The sequence below is a fragment of the Lissotriton helveticus genome, chromosome 8 (genome assembly GCF_964261635.1).
Source record: "Lissotriton helveticus chromosome 8, aLisHel1.1, whole genome shotgun sequence".
Taxonomy (NCBI): domain Eukaryota; kingdom Metazoa; phylum Chordata; class Amphibia; order Caudata; family Salamandridae; genus Lissotriton; species Lissotriton helveticus.
In genome coordinates this window covers 644,584,625-644,604,992 of record NC_136069.1, presented here as the reverse complement: position 1 = coordinate 644,604,992, position 20,368 = coordinate 644,584,625, and positions in this window count along the sequence as shown.

Sequence of the window (20,368 nt, the reverse complement as noted above, 5' to 3'; positions counted from 1 at the left end):
ACTTTAAATATGACGCATCATTGGTGTTGAAAGGAGGGTGCAGTGAAAAGTGACGCATCGCTGTTTTCACGCAGCGATGCGTCACTTTTCATAAATGAGGCCCCTGGTGCCTCACTTATGTGACGCACCAGCAGCGTAAAAAATGTGCCTTGTTGCACCAAATTTACAAAGTGACACGTCTAGGTAGATGCGTCACTTTATAAACCCCTGCGCTACTTTATACCTGCGCCAGGTATAATGTATGCGGGGGTGGGCGTTCTGACGCAAGAAAAGGTCATAGAAGTGACGCAGTGAAATCTATAAGATTTCACTGCGCCACTTCTAGGACGCAAATGCGTCAATTTCTTACGCCTGCCTCACAGCAGGCATAAGACTGACGCAGGCCCTTTCACATGGGGCTTGCCCCATGTGAAAGGACACATTGCTGGAGTTGCGTCACTTTTGTGACACACTCCAGCAATGCGTCACTTTTGCGCCATACAGATACGTCAGAAATACTGCCGTATCTAACTCCATGCGCAATGGTGCGTCATACTGTAAATATGAAGCATCATTGGTGTCGCAAGGAGGGCGCAATGAAAAGCGATGCATCGCAGCTTTCACGCAGCGATGCGTCATTTCTCATAAATGAGGCCCATAGGGCCTCATGTATAAGGCTATGCGTCACTTTTACGCCGCTGGTGCGTCACTTTTTGTGACGCACCAGTGGCGTAAAAAATGCGCCTTGTTGCGCCATATTTACAAAGTGAAGCATTTAGGTAGATGCGTCACTTTGTAAACCCCTGCGCCACATTATACTTGCGCCAGGTATAATGTATGCAAGGGGGGCGTATTGACGCAAGAAAGGGCCGTAGAAGTGACGCAGTGAAATCTATGTGATTTCACTGCACCACTTCTAGGAGACAAATGTGTCAATTTCTTCCGCCTGCCTCACAGCAGGCGTTAGACTGACGCAGGCCCTTTCACATGGGGCTTGCCCCATGTGAATGGATACATTGCTGGTGTTGCGTCATTTTTGTGACACACTACAGCAATGCATCACTTTTGCGCCATACAGATACATCAGAAATACTGACGTACCTGTAACTCCTTGCGCAATGATGCGTCATACTTTAAATATGACGCATTATTGGTGTTGCAAGGAGTGCGCAGTGAAAAGTAACACATCGCTGTTTTCACGCAGCGATGCGTCACTTTTCATAAATGAGGCCCATAGTGTATGCAAGGGGGGCGTATTGATGCAAGAAAGGGTTGTAGAAGTGATGCAGTGAAATCTATAAGATTTCACTGCGCCATTTCTTGGATGCTAATACGTCAATATCTTACACCTGTGGCGTAAGACTGACGCAGGCACATTTGAAATGGGACTTGCCCATGTGTAATGACCTAGGGCCTCATTTATGAGTCTGTGCGTCACTTTTACGCCGCTGGTGCGTCACTTTTCGTGACGCACCAGTGGCGTAAAAAATGCACCCTGTTGCGCCATATTTACAAAGTGACGCATCTAGGTAGATGCGTCACTTTGTAAACCCCTGCGCCACATTATACCTGCGCCAGGTATAATGTATGCAAGGGGGGCGTATTGACGCAAGAAAGGGTCATGGAAATGACGCAGTGAAGTCTATGAGATTTCACTGCGCCACTTCTAGGACACAAATGCGTCAATTTCTTACGCCTGCCTCACAGCAGGCGTAAGACTGACGCAGGCCCTTTCACATGGGGCTTGCCCCATGTGAAAAGATACATTGCTGGAGTTGCGTAACTTTTGTGACACACTCCAGCAATGCCTCACTTTTGCGCCATACAGATACGTCAGAAATACTGACGTACCTGTAACTCCTTGCAAAATGATGCGTCATACTGTAAATATGACGCATCATTGGTGTCGCAAGGAGGTCGCAGTGAAAAGTGATGCATCGCTGTTTTCACGCAGCGATGCGTCACTTTTCATAATTGAGGTGAAGGACTGGACTTTTAACAGTACCAGCGGTGCCAGGGAACAACACCTATAACCTTCATGGGATACCTGTTTCGGCGCACAAATTACAGAGACACGGGATACTTCCTTCGGCGTCAAAGATCAGCGTTTATTACTGCAGGGAGGCAAAAGTCACAAGAAGTACAACAGTGTGTAGGTTCTGAGAGTCTGCTTCAAATTGTATATGTAGGTCGCTCTCTGTTATACAGAATGTTGCCATTGCATAACATGTGGACAAAAGATTACAATCCGGTTCCCACAGTAGACTTCAAAAGGGTCGCTTTCATGTGTTCAGAATCCCGGAACATAATTACAATAGCCATGCCGGTTCCCAACTGTAAAAGTACATCTTCCCACCATTAGGCACACCCATTAGAGTTGTAAATGACAAAGAAGGAGAGACAAGAGCAGCTGCAAGGAAGTCAGACACGTGTAGAGAAAAGAGTGTGGGGGTAATATCGGAAGCATGATCGCGAGATCAAAAAGAGTTGGATCCATTGCCTGCAAGGCTGTCACAATAGACCGGTACAACCAGATTACCCTCAAGCTGTGCCATCTGCCTTTGCTGTGTCATTCCTCCGGCCATAAAGACGCATGAAAGGAATATGCGTCTTCCGCAAGGCTTGGGAACTAGAGGGTCAAGGGGGCGAACAGTTATCTGCTCGCTGACTACGTGAGGGCAAGAAACAAAATGGATGCCGTATTTAAAATGGAACCCGAGGGTTCAGATGAAGAACACGTAATATTAGACGAACCCTGGCAGGTAGTGTAGCGAAAATTCGCACACTTGCCGAACTCGTCATTTGCGGTTCGTAGATACCAAACTTGTCTATATTCGGCAATGCCCAGAACATCGTAATAATTTTTACGGAACCTCAGACGGTCCTTTTGCCCTCATGTAGGCAAGCACTAGTCGGAATCATAATCGATTTCGATACTCATCAGATCATTCAGATGTTGTTGATACATTATTCTATCCTTCAATGCCTCTTTGGTGACAACGGGCTGTCTTATACACGTCGTAGCACAAAGGCTACATAAGGCAGGACCACATTGCACACAAAGACAACACGAAAACAGAAATGTTACAACAACCCCTATGATCATCAGAATCTTCCAACCCCAAGTCGACATCAGACCCCAAAACCATCCTAGAAGCGTCCAATTTCCTTCGTCCACGTGTATGGACTCCGAAATTTTGTGCAATTTAGAGATGGCTTGATAAACCGTTGGAGCGTTATCAGGTATGAATATGCAGCAACTCGAATGGATGACTTTACAAACCCCACCTCTATCTGCTAGAACGATATCTAGAACCATACGGTTCTGCAACGTCATTAGTCTATCCGCCTGGAGTTCGGCTGTCAAGTTACCAAGGGCATTTGCAGTTATGTTGGCAGTTGATTCTACACTACACGAGTTAACTGTCTCAGGTTCCTGCTATTAACCATTGGTCCCCAGAACGGTAGAAAACCCTTAAAGAAGTCTCCAGCTTCTTGTCCGGAAGTATCTTCTTTGCTAATCACACCTCTTACAATTCTATTTCTGTGATAATCAGAGGCCACAGTGAAAGTCGGAGGCAAAAGATTTGCAATATAGCAGGTACCCGAGAAGTCATGAGGTAACCACGTATAGGCTCGATCATAACATACGAAGTAGGTACCCTTGGCAGGCAGGAAGACAGGGGAGGAGAGTGTCGGTAAGACATATGTCTCGGTACAAGCACTCTCCCCAAACTGAGCTCTCGGATTTCGACCAAGACCTTTCAAGCAGAAATTACCAAGGTGAGGTACAATCCATATCGGTGGCGAGCTTTTAAGCTGCCTTTCACCCACTGATAAGCTGTACTCAGCTTCACTCAGTTCCTTATATGCTCGCACCTCTTCCTCTGGGATGAGCGATGCGTCAAAAATATCTCTATCTAAGTCTGCAATAGCTCTCGCCAGAGTCTTATGGTACGTGCCAGGACCAGAGTTTGCTGAGCGTGGTTCTCGATGGGGATAGGAATCTAGTGCGCTACGAAACATAGTTTGTAATGCTCGAGCTGACCCTTGTGCACTATAAGGCAGAACTAAGTACGGAATACCTTTATCCATGGTATGTGGCATTAACCCACACACCCAACAATTGGCAGTGTTTACCACTAACTGATGCTGATGCAGGAGTTGGATAAAAGAGTTGTTTCTGAATTCCGCACGTCTGATTTGTTCGTGTTGAGGCAGAGGATAAAAGGAATGTGGAGAAACAGTAGAAACGAAATATTGATCATGAGATGGAAGAGTAGGTGTAGCAGAAGACAATAAGAACTGAGACCCATAATATATTCCTCCTACCAATAGCATAGATATGGTGAGAAACAGTATGATTACTTGTGAGAAAAACCATTTTGTATGACATATTTTCTGCAATGTAGATCTTTGCGCCAACATTTCTTCTCTTTTCGACAGCTCAGACAATGATGATTCCATCCCCTAACGACCGTCCGCGACGTTCTTGACGCACTTCGTTCTGAGTAGTGGTTATCAATTCCCAGGAGTTCCCAGAAATTGATAATAGAAACCAACCTTGTGTTGATAGTTGCTAAACAGAAGGAAGTACCCGCACGGCCTTACGGTCAACCTGGATGGTAGGTTCTAACTAAATAATGTTCTTGGCTGTACGAAAAGAAAGAAAAAGATACACAATATATAATGTCCACTGTTTTCAGAGCAATGTAGAACCTAGAAACAAAAAAATCTTTTTATTTGTGGCTTGTTCGTGGACGAAGAAAATATCGGCTACTTCCAGGGCGAGTCTGATCTTCAAACAATGGATTGGACGGCAAAGGAGTGTTCAATTGTTCAGGCAATTGTTCAACAGTCGAATTTTCCAAGGTTGACGTGGAGGAAATTGTTTGAGAGGAGTCAGCAACGGTGTCAGATACAAGCCGAGCTTCGCTGAATGGAACGAAACGTGGTGGAGTGTCGGTCTCAGATGAAGAAAGACCTCTTCTCATCCAGGTGTCCGACGGCAGAGGAAGCGGGACTCTTTTGGTGTGGGTAGCGTGTACCCAGTTCCGGCGTCCGTGTAGTCGAACCGCCGTCCTCGTAGCCAGCTGTACCTGAAACGGGCCCACAAATCTTGGTTCTAGGTTTCGTTTTCGTCCGTAGTTTCTGACGAGGACCCAGTCCCCTGGTTGAAGTCGATGACCAGGACCCTCTGTTTGTGATGGCAGAGACTCAAAGACCTGTTGATGAATCAAACTCAATTTAGCAGTCAGATCATAGAGATAATCAATCAACATAGGGTATTCAATTCTGTCAAATTCCTTAGGTCTTGGAACTCCCCATACATTAGCAGGACGACCGAACACAATCTCATATGGGCTGAGCCCTACTCGAGAGTGTACAGTTGCCCTGGTCGACAGGAGAGCCAGAGGCAAAGCGTCGGGCCATGATAAACCAGTTGTTGCCTGAATTTTAGCCAATTTCAGTTTTAAAGTGCCATTATATCCTTCCACCAATCCTGCTGATTGTGGATGATTTGCACTATGAAATTTTTGTACAATCCCTAAACCGCGACACACACTCTTCATCACACTCCCAACAAACTCACTTCCGTTGTCCGACCATACGACCCGAGGCATTCCGTAGCGGGGAAAATACTCTTTAAGCAAAATTTTTGCCGTGGATAAGGCCGTATTATCCTTAAGGGGGTAGGCCTCAATCCATCTAGAGAATGCACACACCACCACCAAAACGAACTTCAAATTATTACATCTCTCCATGTGGATAAAGTCCAACTGAATAACTTCGAAAGGGTACGTAGGAGGGGCAAAATGGCCAGGTGGAGTGGGGGTGCCCTTACCAGGATTGTGCATCAAACACACCATACAATTCTTAACCAATCTCTCTGCACATTTAGTAATCCCATCATTCTTCCATACATGAGACAACAACTTGCATATACCTTTCGTGTTGATGTGCGCCATACCATGAGCCATTGTAACAACAGCGAGCACATACGCATCCGGTAACATCCATCTCTGCTTCTCTGATAAATCAACCCAACATCCATTCTCATCCAATCTTCCCGTGCTCTCTCTCCATTTAGTCCTTTCCGTCTCAGTGGCTTCATTCTGTATTCCTTTCACACTTTCAAATGTGTCTTCACACATACCAGTCTCTATTGGCCATCTCACTGAGCTCGTAACATACATTCTGTTCGTCAAATCTTTAGCCGTCTCTTTAGCTGTTTCATCCGCAAACGCATTACCACGACCCACATCGTCCGTTACTTTCTGATGTGCGCTACATTTGACTATGGCCACCTGTTTAGACAATGTGAGTGCATCTAAAAGATCATTTACAAGCTGACCATGTTGAATCTTCGTGCCATGCGACGTAAGGAATCCTCTCTCTCTCCACAGTCGTCCAAAACTATGTGCCACACCAAACGCATACTGACTATCTGTAAACACATTCACCCGTTTATCTTTAGACAACACACACGCTCTCGTCAAAGCGATTAACTCGGCAGCCTGAGCCGAATTCTGACTTAGTCTTTCGCTTTCCACAATCGTTCTCAATGTAACTACAGCATACGCAGTCGTCACATCACCGTTCGGCAACTTGAAACAAGAACCATCCACATACAAAGTACCATCGGGATCTGTCAATGGAGTATCTTTTAGGTCAATACGACCCTTAGTTTCCTCTTCAGTTCTGAGATAGCAGTCATGTACTGCTTCACCACTTGATTCTGTGTCGATCGGCAGCAATGTTGCTGGATTCAACACATTACATCATTTTATCCGTATGTGACTGGCCAGCAACGTCAACTCATATCCAGACAATCTTGCGCTCGTCAGATGTTGAGTTTTCGTTCGATTCAATAGCGTGTCAACTGCATGCGGAACCATTACCGTAAGCATATTATCCATGACTAGACCTGCGGACTGTCGAATGGATGCCGCAGCTGCCGCTGTTGCCCTTAAACAACTTGGCAAGGCTCTTGCTACTGGGTCTAAAGTCGAAGAAAAATAGGCACATGGGCGTTGTTTGTCGCCAAAAGGTTGTGTCAGAACACTCAACGCACAACCATCCCTCTCGTGAACGTATAGTGTAAACGGCTTACTGTAGTCAGGAGTGCCCAACACAGGAGCCGAACACAACGCATCACGCAATTCAGAAAAACCTTTCTGACACTCTTCAGACCAAGGTACTGGGGATGGGACATCCTTGCACGTAAGGGCTATCAATGGTTTCGCCAACAATGAAAAATTTGGAATCCATTGTCTGCAGTAGGACATAATACCTAAAAAGGCACGGACATCTCTCTGGGTTTTTGGCACAGTCATTCGGGAAATCGCTGCAATTCTCTCTGGGGTCAACCTTCTCCCTTCTCTTGACAATAAGTGACCTAAATAGGTAACTTCTTGACAACAATACTGTAGCTTTGAAGGCGATACCTTGTGGTGTAAGTCATGTAGATAGTGTAACAATGATACCGTAACCGTTTTGCAAATAGCTTCTGTATCAGCTGCCACTAAAAGATCATCAACGTATTGAATCAAAGCTGCACCTTTAGGTAATACAAAGGCATCAAGCTGACCTTTAAGTGCTTGGCTGTAGATTGACGGACTCTCACAGTAGCCCTGTGGAGCGCGTTTTAGCCTAAAACTGCGACCACCTAATGAGAATCCGAATAGGTCTCTGCTTTCCTCGGCAATCGGTATACTAAAGAAAGCATTCTTTAGATCGATCACTGTGAACCAGGAGGCAGATGCCGGAATCATTGTTAGTAAAGCCGTAATGTCAGGGACCACAGGAAATTGTGGAACCACTATTTTGTTTACTTCCCTTAAGTCTATTACAAAACGATACACAGGAGGTTTAGTTGGGTCAGTTCGTTTCAAAATTGGTAATACAGGGCTATTACACACGTTTCCACGAGTTTCTTCAACAACACCTTTTCCAATGAGATCATGAACGATTGCTAACAGCGCTCGTTCGCCCTCAAGAGAAATACGATATTGAGGTAAACGCGGTAATCGCGCATTTGGTTTCAATTGAATCACGTAGGGTGGAATGTCTAACAGGCCCACATCATTGGGACCTGTGGCCCATAAGGACGCAGGGAGGGAACTCAATTCCGGTGGGAATTTATCGACCGACAAATACATGGGAGAGATCACTCTCCGTCCCAATGTAAGCTCCACTCCTTCGGGGGAACAATACAATGTTGCATATAATCGTTTCAACAAATCCAGGCCCAAAAGATTTTCACCACAACCTGTAGATAGAATCAGTGGAGCCGTTAGCTCACGAGGTCCAATCATAAGAGGCAAAGGATTAGAGACTGGGTTACTAACAGGGGCGCCAGAGAATCCAACGGAAACGTTCGTTAAGCCAGACAAAGGTGCGCCAGGGAGTTTCGAATGCATGATGGAACTTTTTGTCGCACCAGTGTCTAACAGAAAAGGCTCAACTACACCCGATGTAGCCACTGCAACGTAAGGCCCACTCTGATCGACCGGAACTGACACTACTCCCTCTCTTTGTCGTTGGCTGTCCTAGTAATGATCATTTACAACAGTCTCATGCTCTACGTAATAATCATCCACATTATACTGTGCAGATCGAACTGACCCCGCATTTCGCTGGTCAAAATAATTATTCGCATCCGATTGATTTTGATGACGATCAATCTGATTGTGGGATGAACCACGACCTCTACCACGTGGTGCCTGTTGAGGACCACCACCACGGTTTCCACGTGTCGACACACCATTCAGACGGTCCCGTAAGGCAAGACAATCATATTTTAGATGTCCCTCTTTCTTACAATATGCGCACTGATTATACCCAAGTGAAGATCTGTAATCAAAGTTGTCAGAGCGCGGCTGTGTCCTATCGGGCTGTGCTCGTGGTCGATACTGCTGTTGTGAATCAGTTTGGTTTGATCGTGGAGGGTATGCTTGCTGCAACAAAACCTTCGTTTTGAGCTCCTTCGTTTTCTTTTCTACACGATCACTTTCTTCCTTTTCCCTATTCTCATAATACTGGGCCGTTGCTAGTATTTGCGCAGGGGTTGAAACTGCCCATGCACTCTCTGAATTCTTCAGTTTGTTGCTTAGTTCAGGCAGCAAATTCGATACGAACTTGTCAACGAATAACCGCTGGCCTCCCTCAGCGCCCATGTCCTGGCCGCTGTGGTCAACAAACGCTTCCTCAAACCTTGTAAAGAAATCCGAGACACTCTCGTCTTTCTTTTGCTTACAAGCTGATAACTTATCCCAGTTCACCTTCATCGCTGGCATGAGAGTTTTCATGAGCGTAATTATCTTTTGAGGCAAATCCAAGATCAACTGGTCAGGCTTAGCCCCACCAACTTGTAATGCATCAGCTGCTAGCAGTGCAGCCCAATCACCCCCTAATTCAACTGCGTGATTGGCTTGACGAATTTTAGCCCAAACTGGTTGCGGTACAACATTGCCAAACAACATGTCGATATCGGCAAGGTTCATAATAGAAGCTTCCACCAGTTGTGATAACTCCTTATAATAACCAGCCGGGTTTTTACGTGGATCGGGTAAGGATTGCTTTACTTGCAAAACTTCCGATCGTTTCCATGGAAGATGTATCCACACTCTTCGAAAATGCGGTAGAATTGGAGGGTTAGCAGCAGGGTCACCAGGCACCCAAAGTGGCGGAACCTCTCTCATAGGATATTGACCAGGAACCGCTTTCCAATTCTCGGTGGTATCATCTAATGACACCCGAGAATGTGCTGTGGATCTGAACGCTAATAAGCGTTCCACGGCACGTCGTACATCGTCTCCTATAATCATACCGTTCGAAAAGTGACTCTGAAGTTCAATTATGTCGGACGGTACATTATCTACATCATCATTATACCATTCTTCCCTCAAAAAGTTACACATCTCCTCAAATACGAATCTCTGCGTAGGCTCGTTAAACTGAGAAAACGTATCAAAGACTACACGTGGAGTGTAATTAGCAGGATGTTTCATCCACCTATGTGCCATGGTTACTAACGTCTCTTTCTCCCTACCACTAGGGATCTGACTCCGTCTCTGAGGAGTTTCAGATGAATCAGACGAAAATAACGGACCGGAAAGAGGTGAATAAAGGGTAGCAACAGAGTTAGGAACACGCTTACGGACAGAAGGGGAAAGAAAAACAGGGGCAACAACACTGGAGGTGAAGGAAGGCATAGTAGGAACGGACAAGATAGTCGGAGTAGCAGAAACAACAGTCTGTGAAGGTACAGGTACAGGAGCAGTAGGAACAAGGACAGGTGGTGGAACAAACGTAGGGTTAACAACGGGCTGGCCCGCAGCCGCTGGAGCAACAAGGGGTACAACAGGAGGAACAACAGGAGCAGCTACAGGAGCAGTAGCACCCTGTACATAAGGAGGTGGTGATTTCATCAAATATGATAACAAGGAATCCTCCTTTAAATCTTCTTCTTTCTTTTCTAGATTATTCGGTAAAACCGGGTAACATTTATCTATTTTCATATGATGCAATCTAGTAGAGATTTCCATTTCCTTTTCTTCTTTGTCCTGTTTACATTCTCGTATAGCTTGCATTATCGGAACGAACCCTTGCTTCTGATCCTTTTTAAGTTGTTTGATTTCTTTCTGCTTGGCCTCTTTACGCCATATCCGAAAGGAATCAAACATAGCTGGCCTAGCTTTCTTTAAAAATAATTTAGCCTCAAGATTATCTAAAATCGAAAGTTCAAAAGTTCCATGTGGTGGCCATCTAAGGTCACCGTCTTTCTTTGTATAGCGGACCCAGTAATCATTATATATTATAGGACCCACCCCATGTCGACTATAAAGATCATGTATCGGAGTTCCAACTGGAGGTATCGGACATGAGTCCTCCAACCGGGAATCCATTGCGCAACATTTGAAAATACGAAACAAACCACTATGGCTAGGCATTGTGCACACTAACCTAGTATCAAACTTCAAGGGTTACCGAAGTAATTAAACCTCGTGTAAGTCAAAACCCTCGGTTTTTGGCAATTGCAACTGTCAAATAATACTAAGGACCAATACTAAGAACCACAAATGCAATGGAACCATGCAATACAACAAAGCCTTAAGGCTATCACAAAGCTCAGAGAGCTAACCACAAAGCCTGAGGAGGCTTTTACAAAGCTCAGTGAGCTATTACAACAAAACCTTAAAGGCTAACAACAAAGCTTTCAAAAAGCTAGAACAACCACTAAGGACTGGGAGCGACCCACAAATACTTAACTCAGAACTTCAATGGCGTCACCAGGAAGGCCCGTCTATTGTCTCGCTTGTACGTAAGGTCTGCGCCGGGCGTCGAAGACAGGTCGACAGTCAGGGCATCGGTCCGTCGCAGCCGTCAGGAGGCGGGAATCTTCGCAGGGAAAAACTTCGGGCCACTTATTTCGACAACAGGATCGATCGATGAAGCGGGGTGCACCTTCCCTCGGAGATTTCACACGAAGTTCCTCACGATCATCAGGCTTTGGACCGGTACCGCTGAAGTCGCCCCACGTTGGGCGCCAACTGAAGGACTGGACTTTTAACAGTACCAGCGGTGCCAGGGAACAACACCTATAACCTTCATGGGATACCTGTTTCGGCGCACAAATTACAGAGACACGGGATACTTCCTTCGGCGTCAAAGATCAGCGTTTATTACTGCAGGGAGGCAAAAGTCACAAGAAGTACAACAGTGTGTAGGTTCTGAGAGTCTGCTTCAAATTGTATATGTAGGTCGCTCTCTTTTATACAGAATGTTGCCATTGCATAACATGTGGACAAAAGATTACAATCCGGTTCCCACAGTAGACTTCAGAAGGGTCGCTTTCATGTGTTCAGAATCCCGGAACATAATTACAATAGCCATGCCGGTTCCCAACTGTAAAAGTACATCTTCCCACCATTAGGCACACCCATTAGAGTTGTAAATGACAAAGAAGGAGAGACAAGAGCAGCTGCAAGGAAGTCAGACACGTGTAGAGAAAAGAGTGTGGGGGTAATATCGGAAGCATGATCGCGAGATCAAAAAGAGTTGGATCCATTGCCTGCAAGGCTGTCACAATAGACCGGTACAACCAGATTACCCTCAAGCTGTGCCATCTGCCTTTGCTGTGTCATTCCTCCGGTCATAAAGACGCATGAAAGGAATATGCGTCTTCCGCAAGGCTTGGGAACTAGAGGGTCAAGGGGGCGAACAGTTATCTGCTCGCTGACTACGTGAGGGCAAGAAACAAAATGGATGCCGTATTTAAAATGGAACCCGAGGGTTCAGATGAAGAACACGTAATATTAGACGAACCCTGGCAGGTAGTGTAGCGAAAATTCGCACACTTGCCGAACTCGTCATTTGCGGTTCGTAGATACCAAACTTGTCTATATTCGGCAATGCCCAGAACATCGTAATAATTTTTACGGAACCTCAGAGGCCCTTATTGTTGAAGTTGCGTCACTTTTGTGACACACTCCAGCAATGCGTCATTTTGGAGCCTAAAGATACGTCAGAAATACTGACGTATCTGTAACTCCGTGCAACATGATGCGTCATACAGTAAATATGACGCATCATTGTTGTCGCAGGGAGGTCGCAGTGAAAAGTGATGCATCGCTGTTTTCACGCAGCGATGCGTCACTTTTCATAAATGAGGCCCTTATGGTTTAGTTTTCCCAACTACACTGAATTATACCGTTAGCTTTTGAAATTATTCAGAATAATTCAGAATGATATCTTTATAGACATCATATTTTTTCTGCTTCATCGTATAGGAGTCTAGTTGTTTAATTAAACAGTGCTTGGGCATAAACAGTGCACACCACGCGCCTTGAGACCCAAAATGAAAAGGAAATTGCAAAATTGACACAACTACGAATAAGTCTGCACTCTAGGCGAAGTGAAATTCTGGCTTATGACCATAGCTATTTCAATAATAACGTTCCAAGTGTCTGGTAACCATGGCAACGGTGACAAAAGTTGGCTTGCAAAAATCAGCCAACACAAAAGGGTGAAAGAGAAGTGCAGTACCAGCTCGAATTGAAAAAGTCTCGCAGACTGATTTTAGCATGAGCTGAGTGACCTATGGAACACGCGATGTGACAAAAACTGGGGCTTCGCAGTTGAAGAAATATAACAGGATGAAGACGAGAGAGGGAAAGAAAAGCAGCAGGAGCGCGGTGAGGGAGAGATAAGTATGAAATGCCTGTATATGACTCGGAAATGTGCTGAGAATTTTATGGGATCGAATTCTATAGATGATACAGAAGTAAAATTGAATTAAAACTCAAACAGGGGCAGTTTGATTTGCATCCAAAATACCACATTTTTAATGTGAACATTTGGTTTACAAGCAAATAGCGAAACGACTATCACAAACAGCAGCTTGCAGTTAGGCACTGCAGAAGCAAAGAAACAAAGCGTGGCTATGTGTGAAAAAACCTCACCTCAGAAGACACATCAAAAATGTGGTTACCAGGCACCCACGCGCACACACACAATATATGACAAAAAAGAGAGGTTTCACAGTTTAAAGTAATATAACAGGATGAGCAAGAAAAAACAGATTTATGATGGGAGAAATAAAGGGAAACCCCTCTAATGCGACGCTAAAATGACTGGTGAAATAACAGCAACATTTAAAACAAGCATTTACAATGCAATGGTCTCGGCATCATTAAAGGTAGAGCTATTGGCATTGCTCATGACATTTCTTTTTTTTTCTTTAAATCATAAATAAATGGCATTGTCATTTACATTGTCAATACACACCACTCTGCACTCAACTGCACTCACCTGCACTGCACTGCACTCACCTGCACTGCACTCACCTGCACTGCACTCACCTGCACTGCACTGCACTCACCTGCACTGCACTCACCTGCACTGCACTCACTGCACTCACCTGCACTGCACTCACCTGCACTGCACTGCACTCACCTGCACTGCACTGCACTCACCTGCACTGCACTCACCTGCACTGCACTGCACTGCACTCCACTGCACTGACCTGCACTGCACTCACCTGCACTGCACTCACCTGCACTGCACTCACCTGCACTGCACTCACCTGCACTGCACTGCACTCACCTGCACTGCACTGCACTCACCTGCACTGCACTGCACTCACCTGCACTGCACTCACCTGCACTGCACTCACCTGCACTGCACTGCACTCACCTGCACTGCACTGCACTCACCTGCACTGCACTCACCTGCCACTCACCTGCACTGCACTCACCTGCACTGCACTGCACTCACCTGCACTGCACTGCACTCACCTGCACTGCACTCACCTGCACTGCACTCACCTGCACTGCACTCACCTGCACTGCACTGCACTCACCTGCACTGCACTCACCTGCACTGCACTGCACTCACGTGCACTGCACTCACCTGCACTGCACTGCACTCACGTGCACTGCACTGCACTCACCTGCACTGCACTCACCTGCACTGCACTCACCTGCACTGCACTGCACTCACCTGCACTGCACTCACCTGCACTGCACTCACCTGCACTGCACTCACCTGCACTGCACTCACCTGCACTGCACTCACCTGCACTGCACTCCACTGCATTCCACTGCACTGCACTCACCTGCACTGCACTGCACTCACCTGCACTGCACTCACCTGCACTGCACTGCACTCACCTGCACTGCACTGCACTCACCTGCACTGCACTCACCTGCACTGCACTGCACTCCACTGCACTCACCTGCACTGCACTCAGCTGCACTGCACTCACCTGCACTGCACTCAGCTGCACTGCACTCACCTGCACTGCACTCACCTGCACTGCACTGCACTCACCAGCACTGCACTCACCTGCACTCACATGCACTGCACTGCACTCCACTGCACTCACCTACACTGCACTGCACTCACCTGCACTGCACTGCACTCACCTGCACTGCACTCCACTGCACTGCACTCACCTGCACTGCACTCACCTGCACTGCACTGCACTCACCTGCACTGCACTGCACTCACCTGCACTGCACTCACCTGCACTGCACTGCACTCACCTGCACTGCACTCACCTGCACTGCACTCACCTGCACTGCACTGCACTCACGTGCACTGCACTCACCTGCACTGCACTGCACTCACGTGCACTGCACTGCACTCACCTGCACTGCACTCACCTGCACTGCACTCGCCTGCACTGCACTCACCTGCACTGCACTCACCTGCACTGCACTGCACTCACCTGCACTGCACTCACCTGCACTGCACTCCACTGTACTCCACTGCACTCCACTGTACTCCACTGCACTGCACTCACATGCACTGCACTCACCTGCACTGCACTGCACTCACCTGCACTGCACTGCACTCACCTGCACTGCACTGCACTGCACTGCACTCCACTGCACTGCACTGCACTCCACTGCACTCACCTGCACTGCACTCACCTGCACTGCACTCACCTGCACTGCACTCACCTGCACTGCACTGCACTCACCTGTACTGCACTCACCTGCACTGCACTCACCTGCACTGCACTCACCTGCACTGCACTCACCTGCACTGCACTGCACTGCACTCTGCACTCACTACTCTGCACTCACTACTCTGCACTCTGCACTCACTACTCTGCACTCACTACTCTGCACTCTGCACTCACTACTCTGCACTCTGCACTCACTACTCTGCACTCACTACTCACTACTCTGCACTCACTACTCACTACTCACTACTCACTACTCTGCACTCACTACTCTGCACTCACTACTCTGCACTCACTACTCTGCACTCTGCACTCACTACTCTGCACTCACTACTCACTACTCTGCACTCACTACTCACTACTCTGCACTCACTACTCACTACTCTGCACTCACTACTCACTACTCTGCACTCACTACTCACTACTCTGCACTCACTACTCTGCACTCACTACTCACTACTCTGCACTCACTACTCTGCACTCACTACTCTGCACTCACTACTCTGCACTCACTACTCTGCACTCACTACTCTGCACTCACTACTCACTACTCTGCACTCTGCACTCACTACTCTGCACTCACTACTCTGCACTCACTACTCTGCACTCACTACTCACTACTCTGCACTCACTACTCACTACTCTGCACTCACTACTCACTACTCTGCACTCACTACTCACTACTCTGCACTCTGCACTCACTACTCTGCACTCACTACTCACTACTCTGCACTCACTACTCTGCACTCACTACTCTGCACTCACTACTCTGCACTCACTACTCTGCACTCACTACTCTCTACTCTGCACTCACTACTCTGCACTCACTACTCTGCACTCACTACTCTGCACTCACTACCTCACTACTCACTACTCTGCACTCACTACTCTGCACTCACTACTCACTACTCTGCACTCACTACTCTGCACTCACTACTCACTACTCTGCACTCACTACTCACTACTCTGCACTCACTACTCACTACTCTGCACTCACTACTCTGCACTCACTACTCTGCACTCACTACTCTGCACTCACTACCTCACTACTCACTACTCTGCACTCACTACTCTGCACTCACTACTCACTACTCTGCACTCACTCCTCTGCACTCACTCCTCTGCACTCACTCCTCTGCACACTCACTCTGCACTCACTACTCTGCACCCACTACTCTGCACTCACTACTCTGCACTCACTACTCTGCACTCACTACTCTGCACTCACTCCTCTGCGCACTCACTCCTCTGCGCACTCACTCCTCTGCGCACTCACTCCTCTGCGCACTCACTCCTCTGCACTCACTACTCTGCACTCACTCTCTCTGCACACTCACTCTCTCTGCACACTCACTCTGCACACTCACTCTGCACACTCACTCTGCACACTCACTCTGCACTCACTACTCTGCACTCACTACTCTGCACTCACTACTCTGCACACTCACTCTGCACTGTGCACGCTGCTGATATCATGGAATCTTCCACCACACTTTCTAAAACTCTATAGTCTGAAGCATAATAGGCACAGAACCAAAAGAAGGGTAGACATTGCTTAAAATAATCTTATTGTATTTATGAGAAGCAAAAGCGAGACTGTGAAATGTGCTGAATATCAGTTTGTTACGAATCAACAGAGTGGAGTTAGAGAACCAAGAAATAGTAATTTAGAATCCGGGTTAGAAGGAGTAGTAATCACAAGCTGAGGATCAACGGGCGCGAAACAGCGTGGTGGGCGCGCAGGAGACGCAGCGTGAGCGTGCACATCAGCTGAAGATCGCTGGAGAAGACACCGAGCCTGCTTGCTGCCGTGACTGACCCGCTGCAGAGGGAAAGAGCCCGGTGAGTGGGGGTAGAGGGGGGGGGGGGCGGCAGAGAGGGAGTGGGCAGAGAGGGAGGGAGGGTGTGTGTGTGTGTGTGTGCGTGTGCGTGTGTGTGTGTGTGCGTGTGTCTGTCTGTGTCAGTCTGGTGTGTGCTTGCCTGCCTGCCTTTGTGTGTGCGCGTCCACAGACCCTGGTCGGCTCGTGCACCGCTCTGTACTCCCTTGGGAGCTTACATGGCGACAATAGTTCTCGTTGCCGAGACCTAAAAAGGGCAATTTATTAATGCTAGCAAGATGCTGCTGGCTAAAATACATGCTACCCAAGGGGTGGTCTACACCATACACTCCCAATCTGCTGTTGGAGGTCCTTCCTGGAACCTACACCTACTATGGGCACCCAGAAATCGAAGCCTAGAGGGCAGCGGGACCGGACATATGGGGAGACCTGTTTGCAGATTTGCAATTACAGGACTTCACGGTTTGGTGGACGTTTATGGGATACCACCGGAGATATTCCTGCTCTACACCACCCTGTCAAAGCACTTATACTTATGGGGTAACACTTGTAACAAACCTACCTCTTCCCAGCCTCTGCAAACCGTATTAACACATGGACAGGGTAGGTGTGCAATCACAGCGATTTACAACTCTTTTAGGCCTGATCCGACACCCCTGTTGGTCCCATTGTACGAGTATTGGGACACAGCACTGTCCACTAATATTACCGATAAACAATGGACACAATGCATAAATCATCCCAGAGTTGTATCACCAAATGCTAGGCTGAAGTATACACAGTTCAATTATCGCCACCATACATAATTAACACCATACAGGCTTGCACGCATTTATCCCACCTCGACATATGTCTGGCTCCAGAGGCACCATTTCCCCACATAGTGTGGACGTGTCCATGTCGCAGACCATTTTGGGATGAGGTGGCTGGGACACTAACAAAGGCAGCAGGCACCCCGATAACAACCCAGGGACCACATTTTCTGCTGGGAATAACGAACGCCAACGCACCGCGCAAGACTCTCAATAAATTCTTGGACCTAGCACTGGTGCAGGCAAAGCGCAGAATAGCTATGTCTTGGAAGTCGGAGCAGGCCCCAGCACCCAATTATGGCTCCAGGACCTCCGTAGAGTACTTGTCGCAGAACATGAGTCACACTCACTAGATGCATCTAGGCTACCCTCACAAATCAATCCCCGACAAGGGCAAGAATATTTGACTGCCATCGAAACTAAGCTGCACACAATTGTCTCAACTAACATAGAAGGCTCCCTCGCCCTGTGCACCACCACAAGTAGAAGTGAAATCACCACACATACCGCATATCCTCACACTCTACAAACCCTTGTCTGGACATGGATGTGTAGGCGCTGTGTGGGCACACACACAGCCTATGGGGTTCTCTCTCCCCTCCACCGACACTCCCTGACCTCACACTTGCTCGCCCACACCTGACGGCACGTAAACAGTTCTTATTCCCGAATATAAGGCAGTCGATGAAGGAAAATATTCAGTTATCTGCAATTCTACCGATAGAAACAGTAAGCTTTGCGTCCAAGTTATAAATTGTCAATACTGGTTAAAAAATATTATTTTGAGTTACTGTGAGACACTTCACCACAGCCGCTTCTGTAACCTGTGCTGTAGTAACCTACAAATGTCAGTTAAAGCTCAATTGTATAACCTGCTGAAAATGAATAAACATCTATTTAAAAAAACAAACCTATATGATTATTCAAAATGTTTAATCTTTTTTCCCTCGTGTTAACCCAAGTGCCGACTTTTGTGCCAATTTTGGGAGCACTTCCCGGACGACGGTACCAAATGCACAGGTAGTGCATGTGGAAGACCCCCGCCATCAGTGCATGTTTAGTTTTGCCCTTGGTGACATCAGGGAATAATAAAAGGAAGTTGTGCAGCGGGAGTCAGAGTCAGTCCACGTCGCATCTAAAATAGCGTGTGCACTTAATTTCTTTCTAGGCCTGTCAGTACGCCTCATGTGACAGAGAGAGTTGTGGACGGGGTGTCCCTGCACTCCATATTTATTTTTCTGTGGTCCACCTCCCCCTACAAACTACATCTCCTCATTCCCCGCACTCTGCGTAGCTCCCTTCCTGCTAAATCCCCTGTCCAGGCTTCGGTTTGCCTTAATGCACACTCGCCGTTTCTTTTTTGGTATTGAGACGTTCCAATGACTTTCATATTCCCTCGACAGTTCACACTTCTATTTTTTCAACAGAATTAATATTTACAAACATCTGCTTTAACACCTTCCATGCTAATGACGGAATGGTTCACTCATGAGCACAAGTGCAAGTGTGCTCATGACGGAACCATTCCGTCATGAGAACACTTAAAAACAAGCAACCAGTAAACGTGTCCGTCCTAGATAAACAAACGCATTTTAAAACAAGAGGTGCTAATGCTACCTGCTGTGCGTCTGAGATGCCACGGAGTGCTAGCGGAAGAAACGATCGCCATTGTAAACAAGCTGAGGATCAACGGGCGCGATACAGCGTGGTGGGCGCGCACGACGCAGCGTGGGCGTGCACATCAGCTGAAGATCGCCGGAGAAGACACGAGTCTGCCTTCTGCCGTGACTGACCCGATGCGGAGGGAAAGAGCCCGGTGAGTGGGGGGGGGGGGGCGGCAGAGAGAGAGAGTGTGAGAGTGTGTGTGTGTGTGTGTGTGTGTGTGTGTGTGCATGCATGCATGCGTGCGTGCGTGTGTCTGTCTGTCTGTGTGTGTGTCTGGCGCATGCCTGCCTGCCTGCCTGCCTTTGTGCGCGTCCACAGACCCTGGTCGGCTCGTCCACCTCTCTGTAGTCCCTTGCTAGCTTACTAGGCGACAATAGTTCTCGTTGCCGAGACCTAAAAATCACAACCATTGGAAGCTGAAGAAAGCTGGCTCATTAGAAGACAGACCGACATATTTGGATGTCAGTTGCAAAATCATGGGCGTGTGTTAACAGAGCCCTCAGGGCGCAAAACATACACCCACACAGTGCTTTAAATAGAAATATGGAAGCGTTGGTACTCACTCTTTAGAGTACCTGTTTGCTCCTAGGAATTGACGG